Source organism: Hyla sarda, chromosome 2 (genome assembly GCF_029499605.1).
Source record: "Hyla sarda isolate aHylSar1 chromosome 2, aHylSar1.hap1, whole genome shotgun sequence".
NCBI lineage: Eukaryota > Metazoa > Chordata > Amphibia > Anura > Hylidae > Hyla > Hyla sarda.
This window is the reverse complement of record NC_079190.1, coordinates 41452152-41468584: the sequence shown is the minus strand read 5'-3', so window position 1 is coordinate 41468584 and position 16433 is coordinate 41452152. Positions and strand designations below refer to the sequence as shown.

The 16433-nt window shown below is 43.2% G+C and overlaps 1 protein-coding gene across 1 annotated transcript in view; it reads right to left on the bottom strand.

Moving 5' to 3' along the window:
• The window catches only part of AASDHPPT (aminoadipate-semialdehyde dehydrogenase-phosphopantetheinyl transferase), a 91378-nt gene that overhangs the window by 22920 nt on the left and 52025 nt on the right, over positions 1–16433 (bottom strand). The gene's annotated exons all lie outside the window — the stretch shown is intronic.

Genomic DNA, 16433 nt, shown 5'->3' with positions numbered 1-16433 from the left:
CTCGGCTGTATTTCTGCTCTGTGTATGATCTGCATATAACTTCATATAACAGTCCTGAATGAAAAATATATAAATACTGCTGTGTGAATGCAGCGTTAAATGGCCACTGTCAGAATGAAAAACATTTTACTTGTTGTACATCTTGGGAAAACATTATGCAACAGTCACGTTTCAGAAGAAAGGAACACTGGTGGATGACTGTAACACTCACTTTTCAGAAGACAGAAGCACCGGTGGATGTGGATCCACTGGACCTGTGTGTCAGATGACTCGGACTGTACCAGGGAGCAGAGTTTAAGGTGCCGCTGGTTTCCACCAGAGCCCACTGCAAAGCGGGATGGACTTGCTGTGGCACGCGGCACCCAGGTCGCTACCCCTTGCACGGCTCGACCACACAGGCGGCTGAGGAATTTGAGGCACAGGAGGAATAAGGCAGCTCATGTTCAGGATAGCAGAAGGGCAGGGCAGGCGGCTCAGTAGCATAGTCAGGAACGTTGCAAAATAATTTCTCCAGTTTAGCATAGAGATGATGCTTCTGTAGTCGCTGAAGAACCAGGCGAACATGAGTACGATGTTCCTCTAAATTAAAAGAGAAGATCAGGATGTCATCTACGTATACGACAACCCAGGTGTAGAGAAGATCAAGAAAAATATAATTGACGTACTCTTGAAAAACGGCTGGAGCACTGCCGAGACCAAATGGCATTACAAGATACTCAAAATGTCCATCACGAGTATTGAAGGCCGTTTTCCATTCATCTCCCTTGCGGATACAAATGAGGTTATACGCACCACGTTAGTCCAACTTAGAGAAAACCTTGGTACCACGTAAACGATCAAAAAGTTCTGAGGTAAGAGGTAGTGGGTAATGGTTCTTGACCGTGATTTTGTTAAGACCCCTGTAGTCAGTGCATGGACAGAGTGAGCCATCCTTCTACCCCACAAAGAAGAAACCAGCTCCAGCAGGAGAAGAGGACTTATGGATAAATCCCTTTTGGAGATTTTCCTGGATATATTCAGCCATAGCTTTGGTCTCAGGAACTGATAGGGGGTACATCCTTCCATGAGGAGGAGTGGTACCAGGCAGAAGATCTATAGGGCAGTCATAAGGACAATGTGGAGGCAGAGACTCATAATGTAAGGTGGCGGCAGGCCAGGTAAAGGAGGAAGACGAGAAACAACTTTTGGCTGAACTGGTTGGAAGAAAAGATTTTGACAGGATTGTTCCCACAATAATTTCTCCAGTTATCCAATCCAGTTGAGGAGAATGGCGTTGCAGCCAAGGAAGACCAAGAAGAATCTCTGAAGTACAATGTGGCAGAACATAGAATTCTATCTTTTCTTTATGCAATACACCCACTTGCATGACGAGAAATTCTGTTTGGAAGTGAACCATACAGTCCAGATTTTGTCCATTAACAGAGGATCCAGAATCCAAAAATGCTGTAGCACTTAAGTAAGACTTGGCTGAAGCGAAGACTTGTACAGAAATAGTTAAGCATAGAGAGGTAGTATTCACATCCAGGGATGCCTCTCCCACATACCCTAGGTGCTGGCATTTCCCAGACGCTAGGAACAAACTGTACGGTCCTTGAGGAAGTGCTCCGGGCTAAAACAATACAAGCACAAATTCTCACTGCATCATTGTGACCTCTCCTGTTCCGTAAGACGAGAACGATCCACTTGCATAGCCTCTTCGGCAAGAGGCACAGGAAACTGAAGAGGTGGACGTTGACACTTACCAGGCGAGGATATCTCTGTGTTTGGGCTGCTTCCCTCTCTAAGCGCAGTTCCTCCTGTCTCTCAGCAAAACGCACATCAATGCTTGTGGCCAAGTGGATAAGTTCAGTCAAAGAAGATGGAGGATCACGTGCATCTTTTATCCTGCTTGACAGTCCTTTTTTTTATGTGTAACACAAGACCTCATCATTTCATGCAAGTTATGAGGCTAGAGTGCGGAATTGGACCGTGTAGTCACCAACGGAAGAATTCCCTTGACAGAGGTTCAGCAAAGCCGTCTCAGCAGAAGAGACATGTGCAGATTCCTCAAAGACATTGCAAAATACTGCCAAGAAAGCTGACAATTTGTAGGATACCGGATCACCACGGTCCCAAAGGGGTGTAGCCCAGCCAGGGCTTTTCCAGACAATAGACTAATGACAAAGGCTACCTTTGCACTTTCTGTCCGAAACTGTTCAGACATGAGCTCCAAGTGCATGGAGCACTGTGTGATGAAGCCTCTGCATAACTTGAATTCGCCATCATACTTAGAAGATAAAGGCCGACCTAGCTGGGAACCAGTAGACACTTCAGGAACTGGTGGTGGGAGTGGGCCAGGTTGCGGTACCTGCTGTTGTTGTTGCTGCAAGGCCAATAGCTGTTGCATCATAGCAAACAGTTGGGTAAGTTGCTGCGCCTGTCTTGCCAATTGCTGAGACTGATGTACCACAACGGAGGGAAGATTCGCGACTTCAGGCAGGGGTCATGGCTGGATCTTACTGTAACACTCACGTTTCAGAAGACAGGAACACCGGTGGATGTGGATGGAAGATGACTCGGACCATACCAGGGAGCGGTACAGTTTCACCAGAGCCCGCCGCTAAGCGGCAGGCGGCACCCAGGTTGCTACCCCTGGCATGGCTCGACCACACAGGCGGCTGAGGAATTCGAGGCACAGGAGGAATAAGACAGCTCATGGTCAGGACTGCAGAAGGTCAGGGCAGGCGGCACAGTAGCGTAGTCAGGAACGTAGCAAATGGTCAGTAGGCAGGCGGCAAAGGAAGCAAGGTCATGTCACGGAGCAAAGGGTACAATACATGGCAAGACAATCACAGGAATGCTTTCTCTTAGGCTGTAGGGCAACAAAGATCTGGCAGGGAAGCGTGGGAGGTGGAGGAATTTATCAATGAGCCACAGGTGTTACTTCACTAATGAGCGCACTGGCCCTTTAAATCTTAAAGCTCTGGCACACGTGCGCCCCAAGGGACGGGGACACGCGCGCCAGAGCAGAGAGGCAGAGGCGGGGGCAGGAGAAGCACCAGGTGAGTGACAGGCTGGTATTCGCATGCGGGTGCGTCACACAATACGAATCCCAGCCCCGCTGGCAGCAGTAGGTAACGGGACCATGTTCTCATGGCCAGCGTGTGCGGCCAGAGTGCATAACATAACGCATTAAGTGAGGCTGGGACTAGCACTCCTCTGTGCTCACTACTGTCCTATCAGACTGCAGCATAAAAACAGAGAGGAAGGGGTTACAGAGCAGCCTGCAGTGATTAGCTGAAGAGACCCAGCACTGCACAGCAGACTCAGGGAGGAAGTTAATGCATGGTCAGTGAGGGTGGGTTCAGTGCTTGCCTGGGACAAGCCGCTTTCTGAGCAGTGGATGTCAGAATGAGTGAGCAGCAGAACAGAGGGATTTGTGAGCCAAATACAGAAGCTAGACACATAAAAAAAGACATGTAAAGCATCTGCATGACCTAGTGAGTACCATATAGAAGCATTCTTTTTGCTGTCATATGACAAGTATGCTTTGAAGTGAATATCCACCCTTCATCAATGTTCTTATCATTTTGTGCTGATCTATGTTCACAATATATGTGTAATGGGGTCAGACTACTTCACACAGACCTTTAACTCTTTTGTACATATATGTAGATAAATGGTAAAGTTTTAGTGGCCGGCATTCACCACTAGAAGGAGCTAAGGCTGGGCCCACACTGCATTCAGACAGTACTTTGAAGGTGGCTCAATGTTTAGCACTTTCCCTTGCAGCGTTGGGGGTCTTCTGCTCAAATCCAAGGGCAACGTGTGAGCCCCAATGAGGACAGTGAGTGATGACAAGCTCTGTACAGCACTGTGGAAAATGTTCCATAGTCTCACTGCCCTTACAGTAAAGAATCTCTGTCAGATGATGGTGAAACCTTCTTTACTCTAGACGTAGAGGATGCCCCCTTGTCATGTTACCTAAAAAGATCACTAGAAAAATCTCTGTACTGTCCATTCAGATATTTGTACATTGTGATCAGATCGCCTACTTGACGTCTTTTCTCCAAAAAAAAAAATAATCCCAAGCTTGATAATGTGTCTTGGTCCTGAGCAGCTGCATCTATGTGTTATATTACTCTAACTTGGTCATGTGATCACCAATCTGACAATTCATCCTGTGCTTAACTATTTCAAAAGGATGTCAGACTACAGAATGACATCACCACCTACCAGATTCCCTCCTACTAGCTCCCAGACCCCTCCAAGCTCCATCTGCTATCTCTATGGGACCAGGATACATAGGAGTTATGCACCTCTTTAATTAAAGATACATTTAAAAATTAATTTGCATAGACTGTTTAAAACCCATGTGAAGTAAAAATGTGACATTCAACACCTGTTATGGACATTAAAGGGTTCTTGCTGATGGCACGTACAAATTTGTCCTCCCTTAAAGGGGTACTCCGCTGCTCAGCGCTTGGAACAAACTGCTCCGAACACTGGAGCCGGTGCTGGGAGTTTGTGACTTCATAGCCCCACCCCTCATGATGTCATGTCCCACACCCTCAATGCAAGTCTATGGGAGGGGGCGTGACAGCTCCCGATGTCGGCTCCAGCGTTCGGAACAGTTCATTTCAAACACTGAGCAGCGGAGTACCCCTTTAACTTTTCTCTTCACTCATATTCCAGGATGAGTGATGTAAAATGATCAATTTTTTACATGTTTATGTATTAATTATGTATTTGTGTATAAATGACCACCATCAGTTGTGATGGGAGTCACAGCCATCGTGACCATTATCACCATGCTGTGTTTTGTGACAAACTGGAGTCTATAATAAATCTACAGAAAGGAAAGTACGAACACTTCTGAAAGTGCTAACCCAATGGTAAAATACAGAGATTTTTTTGTCCTAAAATATATTAAAGGGTGACTTCAACTTCACCCAATCTTGTTATTTACCAGTAAAGCTGAATTGAACTTTCTGGTCAGAAAACTTTGTGATGGAGGGCGTATGACTTCATGTCAATCTACATTTCACTTTGCTACATATAGATAGAAGAAAACAATGTGTATTGTCCATCCTGACAGAAAAACAGCCTCCGGGCTGGAGAGCGTCTTGTAGGTGGACAGATGTCCCAGGGGCCAGGGAGTTATCCTGCTGTGAATGCTACAGACAACTGCTGTTGTTGTTGTTGTCTGACATTTTACATTCAGGTAATTTTCACAGAGGTCAATAGAGATTCTTTAGTTATTTTGAGATTGTGAGATCTTCTCTATTTCTATTTTAGAGTTGGTGTTGGGAAGTCTTTTCGGCAAAAACAGAACTGTACAAGTAACCCAACTAATGTTCTGTTCACACTGACGTCATGACTTCTCTTTTCTAAAGATCCATTGTTGTTATATTAGCTCCTAATTGAGAATTAGTAAAAAACAAACCTCTTAATAAAAGTAATAACAATCCACTATCCTAAATGCAGAGGCGGCTCTACCATTAGGCGAGTTAGGCAGCCGCCTAAGGCCTAGCACTCAAGGGGCCCTTGCAGCTGCCTAACTCGCCTTCCTAAGTATATACAGAGAGTGTCGATATCACCACTCTGCAGTGCCAGGTCCGGGGCGCATCTAACTATAGTGATGCTCTTGTGACAGCTCACATTATGCAAGCAACCACAAGATGCCGAGCATCCTTCCTCCGCGCTCTGCTGCATGAGTGACATTATCATGTGGCAAGACGCAAACTGGAGGAGAAGACAAGAAGAGAGTTCACACTAATGTGGGGGATCTACCTACTCTTCCCCAACTTACTTATCTAACCAGTCTAGCGTGGGACACCAAGGAAGTTATTATTACTGTTTGGACTGCTATCGGTCCTGGAAAAGTGCAGACGACTGCTATAGGTCCTGGAAAAGTGCATACAGTATAATGTCTATAATGTTTTTTAACAGGTTCTGTGGAGACCATTTGTTCCTGGAAGAGATTGTCCTGACGGTCTGGATCGGAGGAGAAGAAAAAGAAAAGTGAACGACTCCAGTTAGAGAAGTTGTCACCTGCGAGTCACCTGACGTAACTGCATGTAATCACTTATATGGTCTGCAGAGCCTGTGTAAAGCTGAGGTCACTACTGTCTGTGTACAGTGTTTTTTTTTTCTTTAGTATCAGTATGGTGGTATTATACAATCACTATGTGGTGGGAATGTGTAGTCCCAGTGTGGTGCAATTATTTGTCCATTGTATAGTGGGGTTATTGGTGTTATTGATCTGTGTATAGTGGTTTTATCCAGTATCAGTATGGTGATATTATACAGTCACTTTATGGTAGTGGTCACGGTGTGGGGCAATTATTTGTCCCTTGTATAGTGGTGTTATTGATGATTCTGGTCTGTGTATATGTGATTTTATCCAGTATCAGTATGGTGATATTATACAGTTACTAGCAATTCTTGTGCTTTTTTTTTTTTTTTTTATGGGTTCATCATGTGGGATAAATAACATTATGATTTTATTTACGAACATGGTGATACCTATTGTGGATAGGTTTTTGTTTTGTTTGGTAATATACAGGGCTTTACTGGGAAAGGGATATTAACTTTATCTGTTTACACTTTATTAACTTATGAAACATTTTATTTTTATATTTTTCCCTTTTCATCTGTTATACTATGCTGCAGTACATCTGTACTGCAGCACTGTATAACGATCAGTATTACACTGACATCCAGCCTGTGCAATCCTATGGTTGGACCCCACAGGCTGCAGTACTAGGCAACCAAAGGGACTCAGCAATCACATTGCAATGTCAATATAGAAATTGGTCAAGATATATTTGCCAGACTAAATGTTGTAAATTCATCCACATTAAAATGATCTTAATCAGATAAGAACAATTTGTACATTGCCCGAATCATGTGACAACCTCTGCACAGAAAAGCTGGGTGGATGGAGCCATCATGGATGTCCATTGTCTGTTACCATACTGTCAGATGAGATGATTGTTGACTTCCAGATCTTAGACAAGGCTAGACCATAGTACCAGAGAAACCCAAACTGTATGGACATTGCTGTGCCAGGTTCTTAAGCCCTTTCATTATTCTGATCAATAGGGGTTAAAGGCAGATTGTAGCTTGAAACTTCTGGGCCCCCAGTTACTATGTGTTATTACTCATTATGGCATCTTCTTATGTGGAAAAGGGGCATTTGGGCCTCTTAAGGAACCAGTGGTCTAAGTAAAAGACAGCACCCCTTATAGCTATGTTCCTTGGTCCCAGAGGTCAGACTTCACCAATCATAAAATCATGTTTTATTCTATGGATAATCCATCAATTTAAACTCCCAGAATACCACCTCAAAGGGGCTATCTAGGCTTGAAGAGGTACTCCGCCAGAAAACATCTTATCTCCTACCCAAAGGACAGGAGATAAGATGTCTGATCACAGGGGTCCTGCCGCTGGGGAACGTTGTGATCTCTGGGCCGGCAGAGTCGGCGTCCGGAAAATGGAAGCTTGGAGCCCCCTTCATTCATGTTTATGAGAGGAGGCGTGATGACTAGTACGTAGCCGTCAAGCCTCCTCCCATAGACATGAATGGAGGGGGGTGGCGGCTGACGTTCGCTCCGTGCATCGGATGACTGGGGTGCTGCAGCCAAGATCCCGACGATTAGACATCTTCTCCCCTATCCTTTGTATAGGGGACAAGATGTTTTCCAGCGGAGTACCCCTTTAAGCTATTGATGGCCGATCCTCAGGACAGCAGTCGTGCCAACATCCAGAACCCCACCAGTTAGCTGATCGGGAGAGCCACAACAACCGATCAACTATCATAAGGATAGGCCATAAATCACTCAAGTCTGGAAAACCCCTTTAAGTCATCCTTCTTGATTGGCAGCCATTTTTTTTTTTAAGGGGAATGGAAGAAAATACTTCCCATAAAATAATTTTTTCATCTCTTTCTATGCACAACTGAGCACAGCGTAATACCCGATGACAGCTTTTTGGCCATGTCAATACTAAGTAAAGATTTGTATAAATTGTTATGTGGTGAATGTCACCCAAGCATGATCTTCCATCTCTAGATTGTGCATGGTATTTATTACTGGCCTGACTCAGTGGATGAAGACGTTATTTCTGTCCATGATACTCCGGATAATGCTATATTTGGCTCAGTGACTCACACAGAGAAGCGAGGGATAGTCTAAGCATGATAGGGATACAGAACCGCCACGTCTGAGTCTCTTATTGCTTCTTGTGGATCTTTTCATCAGTGGAAATAAAATATCTTTGTGAAAGACATATTTCACGTCTCCACAATCACTCCTGGGGCATAATTTAGTGTGAAGAAAGGATGAAGCCGGCTTCTTTCCAGAACTTAAAATGAAATCCTTTAAGCGCTGCAAAGAGATTACGTGATTAATCGTGCTCCCCCCGAGAAGTCTCTGCCATGTTTGTTGCTGATTAATTAAATTTGGACATTTGGGTTGAGCAGAAATTTTTTAAGCCTTGTTGGCATCTGAGCAATTATTAACTGCACTAGATAAAGGGACAGGACATCTATTAAAGGTGGATGAATTGCTGTTCTGCATAGACATGATGAATGGTTGTATGAAAAGGGATCAAGACCCCCAACCATAAGATGGAACAGAGAGGAGCTACAAGACAGTCCATCCCTCTAGAGGACCCAGCACATATGTGCATTATCCCTCTGCTTTTAATGGTTACCATGTCATTCTTCATTGCCCCTGTGTTGGCGCTGCAGGGGAATAGAACACTTGCTTCCAAGTATCCTCAATGATTACCACGGACTGCCTAGAGTTTAGGCAGTGAGACAGACTGTATTCAGGAGACTCTTAGAAAAGGACTATAGAAATAAGAGACCCACCTTACATGTTAAAGGAGTTAAGATAAGTTGTCCTAATGCTTTACATAAACCAAATTTTAAAGAGGGCCTGTCAATAATAAAAACTTTTGACATGTTTGACATGTCCAGTCGGGGTCTCAGTGTTCACAAGAATGAGCTGGGAGAAAAGCAAGTGGCCCTGTACTCCTCTTTCCACACTGTGTCTATGAGTCTAAAAGATCTTTTAAGTCTTCACCCTTAATCCTGTAAATTGGTGTGGACTTTCCCAAAGTGCAACCCTTGGTCGCTACCCCCAGTTAAAAGCAAACGCTGGAATTTCCATGGACAGCACTGAAGGATTAGGCAGAAGACAGTCATACAGGCAGCGATCAAGGCTGGTGGTGTCACGCTGGCCAGGGATAGAGTGCAGCCCTAGAATTGTCCACACCCTTTATCTCTGCCTACTTGCGTACCCGTCCTAAATAACGGGTCCACAACCACGAAGACGGTCCCTTCATATAATAAGTGTAGGGACAGTAAAAAGTCAAAACAATAAAATATAATACGGTAGGTGTCGGGAAACAGCTGGAGGCACACAAAACTAACAGAAATAAATCAAAGTCAAAGTCAAAACAAGCCCAGTCAAAGCCAGGAGGTAACGGAGAGCAAAAGAGGAGTCAAAAGCCGAGCCAAGATCAATATTCAGATAACAATAAATGCTGGTTACTCAGGACTAAGTTCTTTCACTGGCAACCTGGAACATAGTGAAAAAGAGATTTTTCAGGCCTCAGCATACCACCTATTGCAAAATAGATGTATGATGGAATGTCCATTCTCTTCAGAAAAAAAGTTGGACTCTCTATTTTTCTCTCTCTGGGTGCGCCAGTATTCCAGATAATCTTGCATATTTATCACTGTGAGCTGCACAATTAGATTTTCTAATCTACAGGAACAGAGTGAGCTGAACTAAAGTAGCCAAGCCCACAGGTGCAGGCTCAGTCTGGTAACTGTTAAACAGCCCAGATTGGCTAAGGCGTAGCCAAGCAACCAGGCCAAGCAATGGATCAGGGAAGGTTAACCCTTCGAGTTCTTACAGGTGGACTTCAGGCATAACTGGTAACAGAATAATGGGCATGGCAGGCAGAGTTTGGTCTTCACAGGGAACAGAAGATCAGGATGGGTGAAAAGAATGGTCAGGAAAAGCCTAGTCAGAACCTTTGAAATCACAAGCGTAATACAACTTTGGTGTTCACTAAAATGGAAAGGTTAAAGCGTTACAGTAGGATACAGTTCTGTAGCCTGAAACTAGTGCCAAAACTCCCGCAATCAGGTGACTGTCGGATATCCCATCCCAGAAGTCCCATTCAGATCTATAGGCGTAAGAAGTGTATCTGCCCGATCTCTCCTGTTTGCAGCTAGCTTGTAGTTGCTATAGCAATGCCAAAGCCAATCCTGTCTTGTTATTCTCTGGCCTATGGGGTGTCGCCTTGGCATCCAAACCCCAACTGATCCTGGCTATATATGCTAGCAATCTCCTTGCAGACCTTGCCTGTAAAAAAGAGTTTTACTGTGTAGTTAGCTATCTTGCATCTGATTCTGTTTTCTGGTTCAGTGACTTTGGCTCTGATACTTGGTTAACCCTTTGCTATATTATTCAGCACTTTTGTTGTCCTCTTCAGTATTCAATTTCTGTTTGTTTGTCTTCCCCTGAGTTTAGTATCTTGTGCTTGTTAACCCATTGTCCCCTGACTGTTTTTCCCTGACCTTTACTGTATTATATATTGTTTGTTGTTTTGACCTGTAACGTCCCTGCCCTTAGTCAGTGTTGGGACTGTCTTCTAGTTCGAGTTCTGGGTGAGTAAAGAAGTGCACTTATTCCCTGCCCATATTTGACAATAGAACTTCAAGGATGGGACGTCTGGCAGTCCATCTGATCACATGAGTATTGGCACTAGTCTCAGGCTACAGGACTGGCCTTTTTAGTTTAACCATATCCTGCCACCGCCAGGAGAACAATAAAGTGGTCAGCAACACAACAGAGCTGAAGTGCAGTCAGATCGAAGCTAAATAGTGGAAAAGACCAGGAGTCAGACTGACCAACAGACATGGTGATTGGTAAGCCTGACTTACTAATATAGAGAGGAATAAAGAAAATAAAGAGAAAAAAAAACAAACAAACCTTAAAAGGAATACTGTAGTGCAAAATATCTTATCCCCTATCCGAAGATACATGGAGGCGGTGCGTCAACTGCCGCATCATGCGGGTACGAAATGCTCCCTTCATACAGACTGTCGGGACCCTGTACAGGAGATCGCGGGAGGTCCCAGTAGTCTGACCCCCCGTGATCTATAACTTATCCCCTATCCAAAGGATAAGTTATTTTGCACTAGAGTACAGTATTCCTTTAATGGCATTTTTTTTTTTTTTTTTTGTAGGCTTAAGTTAGGAATTGGAGCAACCAACCCAAACACAGCATTTATGGCACATATACAAAAAAAAAAAAAAATTATAATATATATATATATATATATATATATATATATATATATATTACAATGAACCTTTAACCTGTTCAGGATGTAGGGCGTATGCATACGCCCTGCATCCCGAGTTCTTAAGGATGTAGGGCGTATGGATACGCCCGTGGGAATTCCGGTCCCCGCCGCTAGCCGGTTGGGGACCGGACTGGGATGCCTGCTGAAATCATTCAGCAGGCATCCCGGAACATCGCCGAGGGGGGTTCTGAGAACCCCCCCCCCCCCCCATGTCGGCGATCGGAGAAAATCGCATGTCAATTCAGACATGCGATTTTCTCCTATTCCGGGCTGATGGGGTCTCTGGTGACCCGATCACCCGGAAAATAAGGATGATTGGAGCCGTCATTGACAGCCCCGATCATCCTGAGGGATAGGGGCGAGGTTGCAGTGCTGCGTTCTCCTCCTATCCCCTGCCATTATTCAGAAATGAGTTCTGACTAATGGCAGAGCACGACAGGGGGTTGCCATGGAAACCCCCCACTCTGCCCACGCCGATCATCGGTGGTGACAACGGAGATCAGTGGCGCAGGTAGGGAAGCGTCGGTGGGGGGGATTTGGGGGGAAGGAAGGTGGCAGTAAAGCGATCTTTACTGCTGCCCTTCTAGTGGTTGCCAAACTGGGAGTTGTAGTTTTGCAACATCTGGAGGGTCACAGTTTGGATACCACTATTACAGTGGTGCCCAAACGGTAGCCCTCCAGATGTTGCAAAACTAAAATTCTCGGCATGCCTAGACTGCCCAGGCATGCTGGGAGTTGTAGTTCTGTAACATCTGTCCCTTCAGATTTTGTAATTTTCATGAACATTTTGAAAATTGCTGCTATACTTTGAAGCCCTCTAATTTTTTCAAAAAGTACAAATATGTCCATTTTATAATGCCAACATAAAGTGGACATATTGTATTTGTGAATCAATATAAAATGTATTTGGAATATCAATTTTCCTTACAAGCAGGGATTTTTCACCAAGAAAGGATGCAAGTAACAACGAAAATTTACCACTAACATAAAGTAGAATATGTATAGTGTTGAGCGGCATAGGCCATATTCGAATTCGCGATATTTCGCGAATATATGGATGAATATTCGTCATATATTCGCTAAATTTGCATATTCGTAATATTCGTGTTATATTTTCGCATATGCGAAAATTTGCATATGCAAAAATTAACATAGACGAAAATTCGCATATACAAATTTTCACATATGCGAAAAATTTGTACGCCAGTCTCACACAGTAGTATTAGAGCCTTCTTTACACCACACAAGCTGGAAGCAGAGAGGGGTGATCACTGTGAAAAAAATAAATAAATAAATAAATAAAAAAATAAAACGAATATTCGTAATTGCGAATATATAGTGCTATATTCGTGAATATTCGCAAATATGCAATATTCGCGAATAAAATTCGCATTGCGAATATTGGCGAGCAACACTAGTCACGAATAAACAATCTCAGAATCAGAATAATCGGTAAAAGCATCTTAGAGTTATTAATGCATAAAGTGACAGTGGTCAGAATTGCGAAAAAGGGCTCAGTCCTTAAGGTGAAAATGAGCTGCGTCCTTAAGGGGTTAATAAAGTTTGGCATTTTATTTATACACTGATATAAATAGTATAGAAAATACTGACAAATTTACAGAATTCATTTTTTAATATATGATTTTTTGGTCCTGCAAAGAGCAAATCAAAGAAGCCACAAAGACCAAACTTGAGTTGGTCCACAAGGACTTAGACTTCTGATGTCCTGCAAACTTTACATGATTTGCTTTTCTATTGAGATTTTTTTGTAAGTAATAATAAATCTTTTCCTTGTGAAGCAGATGCTGCAGTATTTCAATATCGGAGGCCAGGGTTTTCCATCTCCATATTTCAGATTTATTCTGGCGGCTCAAGAATAAACAAGGGTGGAATGAACTTCCCTTAGCAGCCTGCATGTACAGATATACAACCTGCTCCTGTGGATTTCAGTATGACATCTGACATTTTGAAGATCTTCTAAATTCCGGAGTCTATTTGGAACCCAAGTTAAGTATTTTTATTCTTTTACGGCTTTTGTGTTGTATTTTATGTGACAGAACTGAAGATGACTGATGCACTTTGGCCCCGGCGTGTGTCCCCGTTAAAATAAGACATGATTTGCACTTAATCTTATTACTGAATTTATAGTCTACAGTAGAAATTTGCCAACCTGAATCAAAAAGTTGGTTTAACCAGCAATGGCTAAAAAGTAAACTGACTTTAAATTGAAAATCGTTTACAAAAGCCTTTAGACTCTGTCTGTTACCTACTCATAACATCTTTATATTAGGACATCTAAATAATGGTGTAAAAAAATACAAGCCCTTTTTGGGGCTTTAACATCTATTTATAGAATATGCAGCACTGCAAAATATTGTATAAACTGCAAAACTTTAATAAAAGATTTATTTAAAAAAAAACATTTACAAGACAATGGTGTGAGCACAGCTTGTGCCATGGAGAAAATCTTTAGTTCTAGGCATGTTTCTGGCCTATCTGCCCTAAAAGGGGTACTCCGCTGCCCAGCGTTTGGAACAAACTGTTCTAAACCCCAGAGCCGGCGTCGGCAGCTCATGATGTCATTGCCCTGCCCCCTCATGAAGTCACGCCCCTCCCCTTCAATGCAAGTATATGGGAGGGGGCGTGACAGCTGTCACACCCCCTCCCATAGAGTTGCATTGAGGGGGCGGGGCATGATGTCATGAGGGGGCTGGGCTATGACGTCACAAGCTTCTTGCGCCGGCTCCAGCGTTCCGAACAGTTTGTTCAAAACGCTGAGCAGCGGAGTACCCCTTTAAAGAAGTTAACCAGCCAAAAAACCTTATACCCTTTCCACAGGATAGAGGATAAGCAGCTAATCGCAGGGAGTCTGACTACTGCGACCCGACATGATCTCCATATAGGGGCCCTGGTTCTACCAGCTATATGCATTGTCTATGGGAGTGCTGGAGATCCCTGAGTACTGCACTGGGTCCAACTGTGGGGACCCCCTTCCTCTGCGATCTGATGCTTATTCCCTATCCTGTGCATAGGGAATAAGTTTGTTTTAGCTGGATAACCCCTTTAATCATGGTCTGAATAACACAAGGGAGTGTCAAGATAAAAAAACAAAAAACAAAAACAAAACAAACAACTTACTAAGACACGTCAACATGCCTATAAATACAATCAGATAAATATAACAAAACATTGTTAAAAACAAGTAAGAGACGCAGTATAAGCATGTTAATAATGTAAAATCAGATCTGATGACAATTCAATCCATTAGGCAAGTGCTGATGCCTTCCATGGCACGGATACATAAAAAAAAAAGTATACCGTGATGCCATGCACAGAGAGGCATGGGTCCCTTACTTTCAATGGCTCAAACATAGTCAGCTAGTATTACGATCAGGTCATTTTCAGGGTCTATACAAATTCTACCTCCGATTTAAAAGTGTGGGGAGGGGGGCTCAGAACTCAGGAGCTCTCTGTGATTAGAGCGTAAAGAGGTTACCCAGGGTCCCAGAAGTCGAGCTGAGGGGCCCAGAAGTCGAACTATGAGACGGCCAACTCTCCCCATTGAATGCTCCAGCCCTCACCTTCAGGGAGGTACTTGTCTCAGCAGTGGCCACCTGGTGAGCCAATCACTGGCCGCAACAGTCCCCCCCACCCCCCACGTGACAATGATTGGCTAAGTGGGCTGCCGCTACCAAGCAAGTGAATTGCGATATGTCCATCACTGGATTTCCATAATAACCACCAGCTAGCACCAGATGCCCAATGACTTATATGGTACATCATGATTCACCCTAAGGGTCTATTCACACAGCGGAATTTCCGCCTCAAATTAAAGTCTATGGGATTCCGCACTCCCATTCACACTGCTGAATTTCCGCAAGCTTCCTAAATGCGACATGCCCCCCCCGAGCAAAATTTGCTCTCAAAAAGCCAAATATGACTCCTCCTCTTCTGAGCATTGTAGTTCACCCGTAGTGCACTTCAGGTCAACTTATGGTACCTCCATACTCAGAAGAGATGGGGTTACAAATTTTGGGAGGTCTTTTCTGCTATTAACCCTTGCAAAAAAGTGAAATTTGGGGGGAAACACACATTTTAGTGAAAAAATTTTTTTTTTTTTTTACATATGCAAAAGTCGTGAAACACCTGTGGGGTTATTAAGGCTCACTTTATTCCTTGTTACGTTCCTCAAGGGGTCTAGTTTCCAAAATGGTATGGCATGTGTTTGTTTTTTTTGCTGTTCTGGCACCATAGGGGCTTCCTAAAGGCAACATGCCCCCCAAAACCATTTCAGAAAAACGTACTCTCCAAAATCCCCTTGTCGCTCCTTCACTTCTGAGCCCTCTAGTGCACCCGCCAAACAATTTACATAGACATATGAGGTATGTGCTTACTCGAGAGAAATTGGGCTACAAATATAAGTATACATTTTCTCCTTCTACCCCTTGTAAAAATTAAAAAAATGGGTCTACAAGAACATGCGAGTGTAAAAAATGAAGATTGTGAATTTTCTCCTTCACTTTGCTGCTATTCCTGTGAAATACCTAAAGGGTTAAAACACTTACTGAATGTCATTTTGAATACTTTGGGGGGTGCAGTTTTTATAATGGGGTCATTTGTGGGGTATTTCTAATATGAAGACCCTTCAAATCCACTTCAAACCTGAACTGGTCCCTGAAAAATTGTGAGTTTGAAAATTTTGTGAAAAATTGGAAAATTGCTGCTGAACTTTGAAGCCCTCTGATGTCTTCCAAAAGTAAAAACTTGTCAATTGTATGATGCAAACATAAAGTAGACATATTGTATATGTGAATCAAATTTTTTTTTATTTGGAATATCCATTTTCCTTACAAGCAGAGAGCTTCAAAGTTAGAAAAATGCTAAATTTTCACATTTTTCATCAAATTTGGGGATTTTTCACCAAGAAATGATGCAAGTTACCACAAAATTTTACCACTATGTTAAAGTAGAATATGTCACGAAAAAACAATCTCGGAATCAGAATGATAACTAAAAGCATTCCAGAGTTATTAATGTTTAAAGTGACAGTGGTCAGATGTTC